We start from the raw sequence: 13,840 nt of genomic DNA on the forward strand, positions 1-13,840 counted from the left end.
ATGTGTGCGTGTGTCTCATGGATAAGGCATCGGAGGTATTGTCCCAGAGGTATATGAAATGTGTGTGAAATACGTTTGTGGGTGTGGGAAAAAGGTGTCTGTGTGGTGCGAGTATGTTTGAAAAGATTGTGAGAGATGCTTCTTCGTGCGCTTAGGGAGTGTAAGTGAGGAGGTCGGGTTAATGAAAGTGATGTGTGTTGATGGGTGAAAGATGTGATTCAACGGCGTGTGTGTTTGAACGAGGTATGTGTGCAAGTATAGATCATGTTCCTTGTCTTCAAAGGAGGTGCGTGAGACACACGTCCGCGTTAAAGAGATGCCAGTGAAATGTGTAGATTCTGGAAGTTGGTGTGGGCGGTGCTTGGATGCGCGAAAGAGAAGACTATTCAGGTGATGTGTGAAGAGGTGGTTAAAGTGTTTTAGTGCGTCATATAGTTGCTTGCGAGTGGTTGACGTATTTGGATTTGTGAGGAAGTGTGTATTTGCGTGAAAGAAGTTTGAGTGTGGCGTGCAAAAAGTTAAGTGTGTTTATATAGAGATTTATGAATGTGAGATTATGAAAAAACTGCGAAGGATGCATGGGTGAACAGGCGCGAGAAAGATGTGTAAAAAGTGTGCGCTAGGAGTTGGAATATGTGAAAAAGGTGTAGCGGACATGCATCATTTTCTGGAATAGTTGTGAGTTAAGTATTTCGGTGTGTGAGTGGTAGGAGAATGAAACATGTTTGCCTGTAAAGTATGTGGATTTTTGAAAGAGATATTAGCTACGTGTAATGGGCGGCGGTCGTGTGTGCATTTGTTATGTGTGAAATAGGTGTGAACGGGATACGCAAAAGAGGTGTGTGCAAAGTAGCGAGAAAGAAACTAGGGCGAAACTTGTAATTGATAAAAAGATGTGATTGACACGTGTCGGTGTAAACAAAAAGCAGTCCTAATTTATGAGCTGTGTGGCTATCTTGAGTGATCTACCTTGGTGTTAGAAAGAGGTCGATGTGGGAGATGTATGTGCGGTGAAATGAATGTGTGAAAGGCATATGTAACGGGAGCGGATGTGTGGAAAGGATGTGTCCAAAAGCTGAGGCATCTGTGAAGATACATTTTTGTCTCTGACGGGGGCAGGATGTCTGGGCATGTGCCTGAGAAGCTTTGTGTGCTTGTGTGCAGTATGACTGTGCCGGTTTGAATGGTTGTCGTTGTTGTTGGGTGGTATATAATAACATGGGAACCTAATTGTATTGATACGCCGGAGACATACGTGTGCGGCTACATTCATGCTTCCATATGTGTGACTTAAGGTGCATCACAGCTACATGTTGTGTTGGTTAGAAGGCTGGTTGTGTAGCTTTTGCATGGTGGTTTTAGGTTGTGTTTGTGAATTATATATGGTTTTGAGTCTGGTGGTCTGTGTTTGGGTGTTTCTTTCTAGTTACTTGTCTGAAGTGCAAATGTGCCGCAGGTGTTTGCGTGTATCAGGTCTCAAATTGTGCATAGGTGTGTTTGGTGTTTTATCCCTGCGGTAATAAGCACGTCAGCATTCTAGGTCTCTCTGATATGTGTGAGTATCGAGCAGTGTGCAGTGCTTAATTTGAGCGGTGGTTTTATGAGCTCAGGACCAGCACTTAATCATCACCGGTGCTTTTCATGAGCACCCGTCAAAGACACATTCATTTACATGGAGATTAAATGATTAGCCCAGAATCAAATGATGTTGGGCTGATGCCGAGATTTGAGCCTGGCTCCTCCAGCTCGGCAGCTCTGGCCATTACATCACATCCTCTCCTAGTGCACATGGTTAGGGGTTGGTTATGTTTTAGGCTGCACTAATAGGAGAAATGGGCTGGTGCAAGCTGCGTCCTGATGAGAGCCACCGGCACTTATTTTTTGTTTTACAAATTAACCACTGGCGTGTGACTTCCTCAAAGTATGTCACTAAGATGGACCACCCAGGCGTGTTTAAAACGCCTCTCACCCATGTCCCGACTCTGACAGGTCTCTTCCTTTGTGAAGGTATTCTTTCCTTAGAGGTATTTGAGGCGAGTGCTTGTATCTAAAATGCACAAGGATATCTGATGTAACCTATATGCCTCCGAGATGTGTGTGCGAGCGCCCGGGGGGTAGGGGGGGGGGAGAGGACGAGGGGTATCTGAGTGTTGTGAAAAGCCAGCGGCACTCATGTGTGTGCTTCTTATGTCTGTGCACTGGCCTTCTTCAGAACTGTGGGTAGCTCCATGGTTTCTGTGTGAAGCTCCTTGGTTTCTGTGTGTAACGCCTGTTGCACTTAGACCTGGTTGTGTCACTCTCATACGCGTCCTTTTTTGAAAAAAATGTATGCTTGTGTGACTTTTTGTATCTTTCTTTGTCTTGCAAGCTCTCTTCTTCTTTCTCTCCCTTTACCCCCACCACTTATACTCTACCTTTGCCTCTCTTTCTCTCTCTTGACATTCTTTCTATCTCTCTCCGTCTCTCTCTCCGTCTCTTTCTCATATGGTTCCTTTCCACTCTCTTTTCTTGACTCTCTCGCTCTCATTATTTCCTTGTGCTACACTGACACTCCGTCCTCCCTCTTTTTGTATTTTGCCCTCACTCTCCGTCTCTCTCTCTCTCTCCCTCTATTTCTCTCCAGGGTCAGATTGGAATCCCAATTAGGCCCCGGAAATCCCAAAAAGTGTACCACATTCCGGGAGCATGCCCTTTCATGCAACACCGTTTAGTTAGTCATATTGGACTCATTTTTAGAGAAATGTTCGGTAACTTAGGCATTTTGAAGCCTATGAAACCAGTAGCACTGGTGAACCATAGAAGCACAGCCTGTTTTCTGGGCATGTGAGGTGAAATGAAATAACTCAAGGGCCACGACATCTGATCTGGCTAGGGTTGCCATCTGCCGGTTTTTAAATCACCCAAAACAGACAATATGTCCTCTGATCAGTATATATTTTAAACAGAAATATAAGGCAAAATCACTTTCACGTGTATTCTAAAGCTTCCTTATTGATTTGTGACTTGTAGTTAAACTAAACAATGGCAGAAAAGTCATGTTAAAAAAGAATATATATATGTTTTTTTATATAAAGGGTCCTCTTTAACTATTGTGCTCTCCTTTGTAGAATCTTAAACCATGAACAAATGGCTGTTTAAAAAAATAAAATGGCAGTTTTATATAGGGTGAACTCGGCCCAATCAGGATGTTCAGCCGAGCCTGAGACCCGAACCTACTTTCCCTGTTCCGAAGTCTGCAGATTTGGTCCTAACCCACATCCTGTCTTCTTTTTTTGTCTGGGCAAGCTGGGCTTAAAGCAAGGCCTTTGCAAATACATATACACACCCAACTCCAAGGCTTGGAGACACTGGGGTGAAGGTGACAACACCTGACTCCTAGCGTGACTGAAGCCGCATCTCTTACCCCTCCCCAGCCCACCGTGGTGTCAGGCCGATGGCCTGGAAGGTGAGGTGTCAACAAAAGCACACAGATGCAGCTGCTGGGGTGGGGGGGGCGGCTGAGTTGAAAATCACCTGGCGTCCTAGCCCCTCATTGAGGCCCCGCATTCTCCAACCCTCTCTCGCCCCACCCACCATGGCCTGAATGTGATGGTCCGGCGGAGGAGGGGTCCGGGAAAAGACCCTGCTTCTGGGCCAGATGACGACAGGGGGTGGGAGGGGGCAAGGTGAGAATGGCCCACACCCTGACCTGGTTTACCTGAAGTGAAGATGCCCAACAGCCAGAGAAAAATCTGCTCCCCAATGAGGCATATTCTCAGACTCACTCCCTCCCTCGCCCACCATAGCCTCAGTGCGAATGCCTAGCACAGGAGAGCTGAAAAAGAGGGCCTCGAAGTCAGCCCACAGGTCACCTTTAGGAACGAGTCCACCGCCAAATGCCCGACTACCCACATTCCCAATCCAAAACTGTTTCGCTCCTTTTTCAACACCTTCTTCTGTGAGGTATGAAAGTTGTAAATGTGAGTCTTTTTGTTTCGTCTGTCGGTCTCTCTGACTCCCTTTTTTTCCTAAGGTACATGGGTGAGTGCGTTTGTGTTGCTTACCTCCGCTATGTGTATGAATTCAAGCTTTGTCTAACTCTGGGATGGGTTTGCGTGTCTGCGTTTCACGTCTGGGGTTCTGATATGTTTGCTTCTGTGTGTTTCCAATAAGTATGTATGTTTGTTTGGCTGAGGTGTCTGCCTTGCTCATGTCTCTATGGTATCTCTGAGGTAGCATCTCTCTAAGGCAGGGGCCTCAAACCGTTTCTATAATAAAAGGTACTACTTATGTTCAATAAAAATCATCAAGAGCCACAAATATGATCAGTGTTGTAACTGTGTCCGCATCAGACAAGTGGCCACTCCGTGCAAGATTACCAGTAGTGATGACCGTAGTGCATCAGTAGTAATATCGAAAAATTATTTATCGGTGCGGAATGCTGTAGCATAGACAACAAATAACGGCCACACCTGTGATGCCTTTGGCACCAAGGTGATATTAGTAAGGTTTTTTTTTTGTGGCGCATGATTTATGATTCAAATATCAACTTGAAATATATTTTGGAAATTCAACCATTTTTCTGTAAAAATCAGCTTATGAGTTATGAAGATTCACACATTTTTCAAATGTAGTATATGTTAAACCAAGCAAATGCTTGTTTTAAAATGTGTAAATAATATTATTTAGCTATTTGGAATGTCTTGGTATGGCACCACATTAATATTAGTGATGTCTCCTCAATGAGGCATGATTTTAATTCAACTAGCAGGTTTAAATACAGTCTACTTTTTTCTCCAAACATCAGCTTATGAGTCTTGAAAATACACACATTTTTCAAATGTTGTATTCAGATATTAATTAAAACAAACAAAAGATGAATAGGTTGGGAGGCAGAGAGAGAGAGGAGCTACTTACTGGTAGCTGGAGAGCTACCAGCGGCTCATGGACTACTCCGTGATGCCTGCTGAAAGGTTAGTCTTTATGAGGGTTTCACTGAGTTTTTAGGTTTTGCCTTGGCAATGCGTACGAAGTACACATGCGCTAGCAAAATCTTATGTTTTGCTCTGTGGGGTCGGGTATCCGCCCCCTCCTCGCCCCCTCCTCCCATTGGCTAGCTCCATAAATGGAGGCTAGCCATTGGGAGCCGGATCTGTCCGTCAAGGCCGGACCAGATTCGGGGGCGTTCCCGAGAATTTTTCCCTTTTGGTGACGTCAGCCGAAAGCCTGTTCTCGGGAACGCCCCCGAATCTGGTCCGGCATTGACGCCACCCGGAAGAAGTCCAGCTGAGTGCTTGCTTTTTTTTTTTTTGCCCGTTCCCACCCCCTCTCCCGCTCTCCCTGTCTCCGTCCCCGGTCCCGCCCCCCTCCCGCTGCCTCTCACGCTCTCCATGTCTCCGGCCCCGTTCCCGCCCCCCTCCCGCTCTCCGTGTCTCCGGCCCCGTTCCCGCCCCCCTCCCGCGCTCAGTGCTAAAGTGACAAGTGTGCGGCTACAAGAGAAAACAAAGCATCATCCGAGGCACAACACTGCAAAAGGTAAAAAGACACCCATCCACAAAAACAAGCGTCACGTCACTGATTTGTTATACTGATTTGAGCTTGGCGCCTGCAGGAAGGAAGGCACGTTGTGGTGTGTATGTAGTTTGGTGGCAGGGAGTTGTACTATACTTCGCGTGCAACATCTAACTAGCTCCGGAATGCGCTATTCCCTGACCTTCGGTGTACCATGAAGGGCCGGATCGAACTGGCCATTAAGTTCCACTTCTAGCCACGCTCCCGCCATTGCTTGTCTCGACCTTTTAAAGTGTGCATAGCACGATCGTTGTGAGCGGCAGCGCCAGGCACTTAGTTCTTACAACGTTTATTTGGGAGGTGAATATAAAAATATTGTATTTGATGTTTTTTTCTTTCAGCGCGAGTTACCTCCATGAAAAGACCGAGGCATATGTGCCATGGTGTGGACAGGGTTGCCCAAAAGCTTAGCTAAATTGGACGCCCCTCCCCTTTCGGATTTTCCCGGTTTGAAGTTAAGACATTGTTGGCGGCTGACCCTCCCCCACGTAATGCTGGACATGCCATGCGTTCTGGCCAGATCTCTTCACTGTTGCGCCTTTTCACGTTAAAAGCAGACCTTTACTTAGATTTTTGCCGACTGTTGTTGTTCGTGCAATAACACGCTGTCCATCCTCTCTACACGCTAGTCCCAAACCCTGCACCCGGGACCAGTGTCACATGCTCCTGTCTCCCACCTCTGCCCCCTAGTACCTGTGTCTCCATGCGTCTGTCCGCCCTGTGCCAGCCTTTCCTGTCCAGACAACCCTGTCACTTGCTCAGTCCTCACCTTCATGAACAACTTCCTCTTCGCTCCTCCCACTCCCTGTGGCTCCATCACTCGCTCTTCCCTTTCACCGCACTCTCCTTCTCTCACTGCCTCTCTCTCTTCTGCTCATACTCTCATCCCGTCACTCGCTCTTCCCTTTCACCGCACTCTCCTTCTCTCACTGCCTCTCTCTCTTCTGCTCATACTCTCATCCCGTCACTCGCTCTTCCCTTTCACCGCACTCTCCTTCTCTCACTGCCTCTCTCTCTTCTGCTCATACTCTCATCCCGTCACTCACTCTTCCCTTTCACCACTCTCCTTCTCTCACTGCCTCTTTCTTCTGCTCATACTCTCATCCCGTCACTCACTCTCCCTTCAACACACTGTTAACTCTCTCCAATGCACCACTCTCTCACCCTAATTTGTTTTTCCTTCTTGGCTCTATCTCTATTCATTATCCCTCCCAGACTCCTCCTGATTCTATAGAGCACTTTTCAAAACATTTTGTAACCATCGTCCATTTGCGTGAGATTACGCTATTGGCATTGTAAATGACAATGCCATTAATTTATCTGTTTTTAAAACCAACACATAAATACAAAATTTGTCATTGACAATGCCAATAGCTCTAACTTTGTCAAAGGCAAAACCATTGCATTGTAAATGCTTGTTCTTTTCTTTAGCCATGCTGCACAGGATTGGGAATGATGTACAGCATAGCTACAACCACTGGTCAAGTAAAAAGGTCCAAAAGGAGAGACCTATTGGCTTTGCCAATTCCCGTTTTGAAAGAAGACGGTTTAGCTTTGTAAGTAAACGGGTTCTTCTTTTGTAATGTGTAATGTATTTCAGGGCTATTTAGATGTTTCAACCACTGAACGTGAAGGTAGTTATAATAACAATAGGCCTGTGTTATATTATTTCTCTGAATACATTATCTATGTGTTAACGCAACTCCAGATTTTATGCATGCTTCTTTGTAGGTGTATGCAGAGTTTAATTCAGAAATGAATCAAATCAGTTTCTAGAAATGCACGTTTAAATGATCCAATTAAAAGCATTATTTGGGAAGTAGTTAAATATGTTTCATATCGTTTAAAATTAATTTCCAAGATACTGTGGGACAATAGGACGACGCCTTCTCTCTCTAAAAGCCTTCATGGATTTACCTGCTGCATGAATAATCGAAAAAAGTGGTTTCTCACTCTGTGTACAAGGAATTTACCATTTGGAAATCTGTCACTATCTGTCAGTAAGAATAGTAATACGGTATGCCACGTGATGAGGACCAAATTACCAATGTTTTAGATGCTTTGACCTATGCTGAAATCGTCAAGCGTATATGAAAATTAAAACCACCTGCTAATGACAACATAGTGCTCCAGTAGAACGAAAAAAAAGCTTTTCTGAATTTCTCAGCGACTTCGGCAAATAGTGATCCTGCGGAGATAAAATACTGAAACATAATTGAAACAGTATTTGTGTACGTCAGAAGAGTTCACTTCATTTTCAACGAAAAAACGAAATAACAGTTAATAATTTAATTTGAAACAACTGCAAAAATTGTTGCTTCAGGGTGCAAATGAATAGTGAAAAATAAAAATTAAATTTAAACAGTTCACACGTGAAACACTTTTTACTGATGAAAGATGTCTGAAAAAAGTATCTGTTTTCATTGGAGGACAACTCGGACCTGCATCTTTTGCCGGTAATTAGTTTGAGTTCCATTAATATAATTAAAAGCAAATTCTCATACAGAGTCCTGAAAAACTGGAATGTATATGTTATGTAGGTTCCTCCCAAAAAACAAGCTATAATTATCATTATTTGGAAACACATATTCAGTTTTCCATTGCACTTGTGCCCTAAAGCATCTATATAAATCACATCCTCGCCATACACTGCTAATTACTGAGTCTGGGCAGTGAACTCCGCTCTGCTCGCGTAGTTTCCGGAGGTTTCTGCACTTTGCTATACGCAGTGCTCGCGGAGTTCCCAAAAACGCTGAGCTGAGTTTTTTTCCTCGCTCGTGCTCATCAACATCAAGCTGGGGAGCGCGAAAAGTCCACCTCGCGGCAAGATTTTTCCTCATTCGTGCTCAAGTTGGTATGCGCGCCAGGGAAATCAACCGCAAGGCAATATTTCTCAATGTGGGCAGTCGGATTTCTCAATGCGAGTGGCTGTGTATGCTCACGTTGAGAAACGATCTGTTCGCGTTGAGAAAGCTGCCTCTCCTCCCATTAAAAAGTCCACAAGGTGCAGCACAATATTGTGCAGTGCCACACAAGTGCCCCTTCAACTCTTTAGTAAATCAGGGCCATGATTTCTCCATTTACATTCTCTAACTATTGTGTACATGTTCACATTTGTCATGTTGTGAAGTTCCAATTGCTACATCAATTGGTGCCTTCGACTTTGATTAGCAGTGTCTGATCTTTTGGTTTTAGATCCTTCTATTCCACCTCCACGCCTGCTTCTCTCTGGCCTATCAGAAATGAACAGCCTGTGTTCATTCTTTAGTGAGAGACATGCGCAGTCTGCTGTTCAGGGGACTGGCCTTCTTCGCCTTTTTCTTGCCCTTTTCTTGTGCTTCTGCTCATGGTGATTCTGCTATTCTTGTGGTTTGGGCGAATAATTTCAAATATTTTCAAAGTCATTTGGGGGTGATGATTCACAATGAAGAGGGTAAAGAAACAATGCATAGGAATTGGCTTGAAGGGAGGAGAAGGAGAAGGAGGGAATGGCGCTGCTGGAAATGTTACAAATTGACAAGAAGTTTCTGACTGGAAAGGAGGAAGTCGTGCGTTGTTTAATCTCTAAAGATTCGTCCCTGAAAGCCCTCGTCCTTAAACCAGAGCAATGATCTGAAATGGAAAGTCCAAGCCGGCGGCTAATTTATCAGCTTTAGTTATCAGCAAAATTGTTCATAGCTAGGAACCGGAAAAGGGTGTACTCCCGACCAGGGCAAAGGGGGACATGAACATATAGGAGGTGGTAGCAATATGCACATTAATTCTGTCTAAATTAGTGTCCATGTCTATGTGACAAAAGGATATAAAGAAACAATGTGTCTTCAAAACTTATGGGCATTGGCCCTTTTTTTGTAATTCTTTTTATTGAAAGTTTTTCAGTCATACTGTAGTCATGGAAGGAAGCTTTGTTTTCCATAGAGTGCATGATATACATTGCAATACATATGACATGCATCACTGTTGGTAATAAGTCTCACACATCCACTTCATCACATTCCCCTCTTGTTCCACATGGTTGGCTATTTATTGAGCCGGTGGTTTCCGGTGTTCGGCACCTGCACTTAATTGTCACCACCGGTGCTTGTGACAGTCTGCCACATGGTGGCGCCGCCTAGCTAATTTAGAGATGACCGCAACAACCATTAATTATTAATTCAATCTACATTAAAAATGGCATTTACCTGCCCCCAATCCATTCCTGTAGCTTTGGGGGCCTGAAATAGTCTGAATTGTCACACTTATAGGAGTGTGATTGTTAGTAGTTTGGTTGTTATTATTATTAGGAGCATACTAGGGGTAATGTGTGGTGCAAGCTGCAGTGACCTTTTGAGGAGAGCCCTGGCACTTAGTTTTTTTCAAATTAAGCACTGTATCAGGTGTTGCAGAGTCATCCTGAGCCCTGGGCATCCCCCAACTTTGTTTACTGACTGCTACTGTTGGTAACAGACTCTGACTGACCCTAGGATCTTCTTAACCGGGCCCTGGGCCATTGCTATGCTGAAAGAGATACCTATAATAAGGGTGAAAACACCCAGATACATTGGGGTACACTATGGGTCAGGGTACCCATCTGATTGGCATGACCTCCTTTATAAGGCCCTAGTACATAATAGGGTGGGGGGATTGAAAGTATCTTTAAGTCCCTTATATATATATATATTAGTGCATGGCAGTTTAGAGGCCAGCCACCCTTTCTGCACTTGCATGTGTGCACTGCTGAGGCCTGAGGTCAGTTTAAAAGAAGCCCTGCGGTGCAGGACAGCTTTTAAAATGCAAATTGTGCGCACACTCTACTTTGGTGTTTGGAGCACCTACAAAATTGTTATACTACAATGTTTGGTCATATTAGGTACCCCTAGGGTCTCCCCTAGGCTTCTCAGGGGGTGGGGAGGTCAGAAATGTATACCCTGGGGTGTTGCTCTGCATCTCATTGGACAGGAGTGCCTTTCTGCTTGACCCAGAGAACTTCTGATAAGTATCTGAGAGTGCCAGAGCCTCTCAGATCTGCTGCTTGAAACTCAAGGAAGAAGGGTCCATGCTGAGAAGTTTGATTTGCACAAACCAGGCCCTGCATTCTGAAGATTGCGTCAGCTGCACAATCCAGAACTACAGCGCTGTGGACTACCTTGCTTTGAAAGGACTAAAGAGTGGACTCCCTGCAACCTACAGGTTAACAAAGCTCAACTGCAACATCTCCACCAAGAATCCTCAGCCTGGAGTACTACTGATGAATTTGTAATTGTTTTGTCCAAGTGGATTGTGGGAACTGAAGTTCCGAACTTTCAAGGGCCATCTTGGAGCTTCCAGACCCTTGGAGTAAGTTTTGGACACTTTGGGACCCTTTGGGGAACTTCATAAAGAAGTTCCAGAAGTTTGGAGTAACTTTGGAATAAAGCTCCATAGGTGGACTGATTCGATCTGGCCAGTCAAGCAGGCAGCCTTCAGGTTCATCCTGTTGAAAAGCCATGGAGGTCCGACTTCCAGAGTTTGACCGGGAGTAGGCTGTAATCCAAGCCGGCAAACCCTCATCGAATCCAACCTGGTGAAGAGCAACAAGGGACCGCACCAAAAAACTCAGTAAGAGTTTCTTAGCCCGGACTTAGAAAAGGCGACTGGGACCAACCGCGAGCGCTGAGCCGCCCACCTACAACTGCGAGCTGGCCTGGGTCACTGGTTTGTCTCGCTGAAAAACTCCGGAGGTTGACCTTCCATAAGTTTGACCGGGAGCTTGTCGCAAGGCAAGCTGGCAAACCATCACCGAATCCAGACTGGCTGAGAGCTTCGAGGGACCCTGGGAAGAAAAGCTCAACAAAAGTTTCTAAGTCAGAAGGTAAAAACTTTGGTTGAGACCTACTGCAAGGGGTAGCTGTGCAGGACTCCATCGCAGTCGGGCCTGAACCTTTGACTTTGACTCAGTCAAGCATAACCAGACGTCTATAGGTTTCTATGTGCTATATAGTGCTAAATCTTTAAACATTCATATCTACAGTTCCCTACATTAGATTGTTTTTGTTTTGGTGTCTTTTTAATGATAAAAACATTTCCTATTTGTAGGTCGAGCCCGGAGTCAGCGGGCAAGCGCTGCTCTAGGGAAGATCTGTGGTAGTTCACTACATGAGGGAAGCCCCGCCCACTGCCCGTCCATTTTTCCATTGGCTTGTGTCTTTTCCTTCATAAATGCTGTGTTCTGATTGTTTATGAGGCTTGTTAGTCCCTCCTTATTATGGCCATGTCGTCCTTTGTACCCTCCCATGGCTACTATCTTAGAGTGTTACACGGTACGGTAGGTGTTTAGACCATGAGCACTATTTTTTTCTTGCCTTCTCACCCAAGCCCGCCTTCCCATTGTTCGTGCATTCTCGCCCTCTTCTCCCCCCTCTTCTGCCCGCACTCCCGTTGTCCGTGCTTCCTCCCCACTACCCCCGCCTGCAATTCTGTTGTCCATGCCTTCTCTCCCACTTCTCCCCACCCCGGCCCACACTCCCGTTCTCCGTGCTTCCCCCCCTTGTCCGTAATGCAATGCAATAAGTCGCGCGTAAATGTAAGTCCTATTGCATTTCAAATGCTTGTTTTGTTACACCTGCCACCATGAAAAAGGATTACGTTCTTTTTTATCAAAGTGTACATACTCCCACATACGCGAAAGCACTGAAAGAACTGTGTGTACCTCCTACTCTTAAAGGAGCTTCGCTGGTGTCTTCATTTAAATTTCAATGAGGATAGAGTGGAGAGTGGAGAAGTGTGGCTAAATGGTTGGAGCGGCAGACCATGATGCAGAGGTTTGCCTGGGACCAGGGTTCAATTCCTGCCTCGGTGGTTCTTGGACTCAATTTCCTCGGACCTGATAATTCTCTCCTCGGTGCCTATTCTAATCATGGCTCCCACTCTCCAACTCTGGGCAATCTCCACAACGGCCCCAACAACGCTAGGATACCTGGCTTCACCTTGGGGGTGCCCAGGAGTGGGCACCTCACAGGGAAAAGCCAGGAAGGGTTCCACAGCGGTATGCGTACAAGCGCTGAGATGCCCTCATGGGTCGATTCGTGCACTATACAAGCACTACTACATTTGGTTCACAGGCTTTACTTTGTCTGTTTTACCTCGTCATGGATAAAGTTCAGCAGCAAGTTATCCACTTGTAAGCTAAAGAAGTTCTTGGTCATGATACTCCCCGTATTACAAACACGTTTCAAAAACGCCATTTTCTTTTTATGGAGTTTTACAGCTATATTTTTTTTAAGCATTTTTGAACACCTAAATAGCACTCGTGCGCCACAAAAAAAATGTTGGTTTAGTACATCTAAATGTCTAATCCTTGAGACAGGATTTGTGGATTTTTTAAATTGTAAATTGCAATAACAATGTAAATTAGCAGCTAAGGTCAAATATGGCTTTTATATTTATAGTAACTGACCCTGAAAAATGCAGTGAACATCTATAAACCTATAGAACATCTATAAACCTATATTTCCGCCGCCATTTGCTGTGTTGTTGTTGTTGCCCTGAGACCGCCCCCTCCACCACGCAACCGCCTCCCATAGGATCCTCCCTCCCACTTTGTATTTAGGCTCACCCCTGTCCACCATAGCGCCGTGACCGCCTCGACCTGGTTGAGAACGGTCGCTCCCTCCTGCCCTCGCTGACTCCTACCCTGAGCTGCCTGGTATCGTTTTCATTGCGCTGCTAAGCCTTGCTAACGCTGCTCTCCTCACTTTCAAACTCAGTTTACATAGCGCTGCCGCCCACGCTTAGCGCTCGAACGTGCCTGCCTGATTGTGCGCAATTATACCTGCTAAGACTCATGTTTTTGTAACCCTTGTGCATGAAAGCTGCTTTGCTCACTGTTGGGATCATGTTTTCTTCAATTACGCTCCAAGTTTCCTGTAAGTCGGTCTGCTTGCGTGTTATTTCCGCCGCCATTTGCTGTGTTGTTGTTGTTGCCCTGAGACCGCCCCCTCCACCACGCAACCGCCTCCCATAGGATCCTCCCTCGCCCCTCCCCCTTTCCACTACCCATATATGACCGTCGCACCTGCGCGCAGCGTCCACGCGCAGCGAACGCGCCTCATCCGCGCCGAAGGTGCGCCAAAGGTAAGCCCGTCTACGCCCGTCTGCGCCTGGACCGCGCCCAGCGCCAGAGCCCCTGGTCCTCGCAATGCCCAGCCCACCCGCATTACTTACAACGCCTCCACCCTCCTAGCCCTTAACCCCGGCCGTTCCCCCAACTGCGTCCAAGCCGCTCCTGGACACACCCATGGACCCTTCTCATGCAACTCCTGCAAGTTCGACG

Source organism: Lissotriton helveticus, chromosome 7 (genome assembly GCF_964261635.1).
Source record: "Lissotriton helveticus chromosome 7, aLisHel1.1, whole genome shotgun sequence".
Taxonomy (NCBI): domain Eukaryota; kingdom Metazoa; phylum Chordata; class Amphibia; order Caudata; family Salamandridae; genus Lissotriton; species Lissotriton helveticus.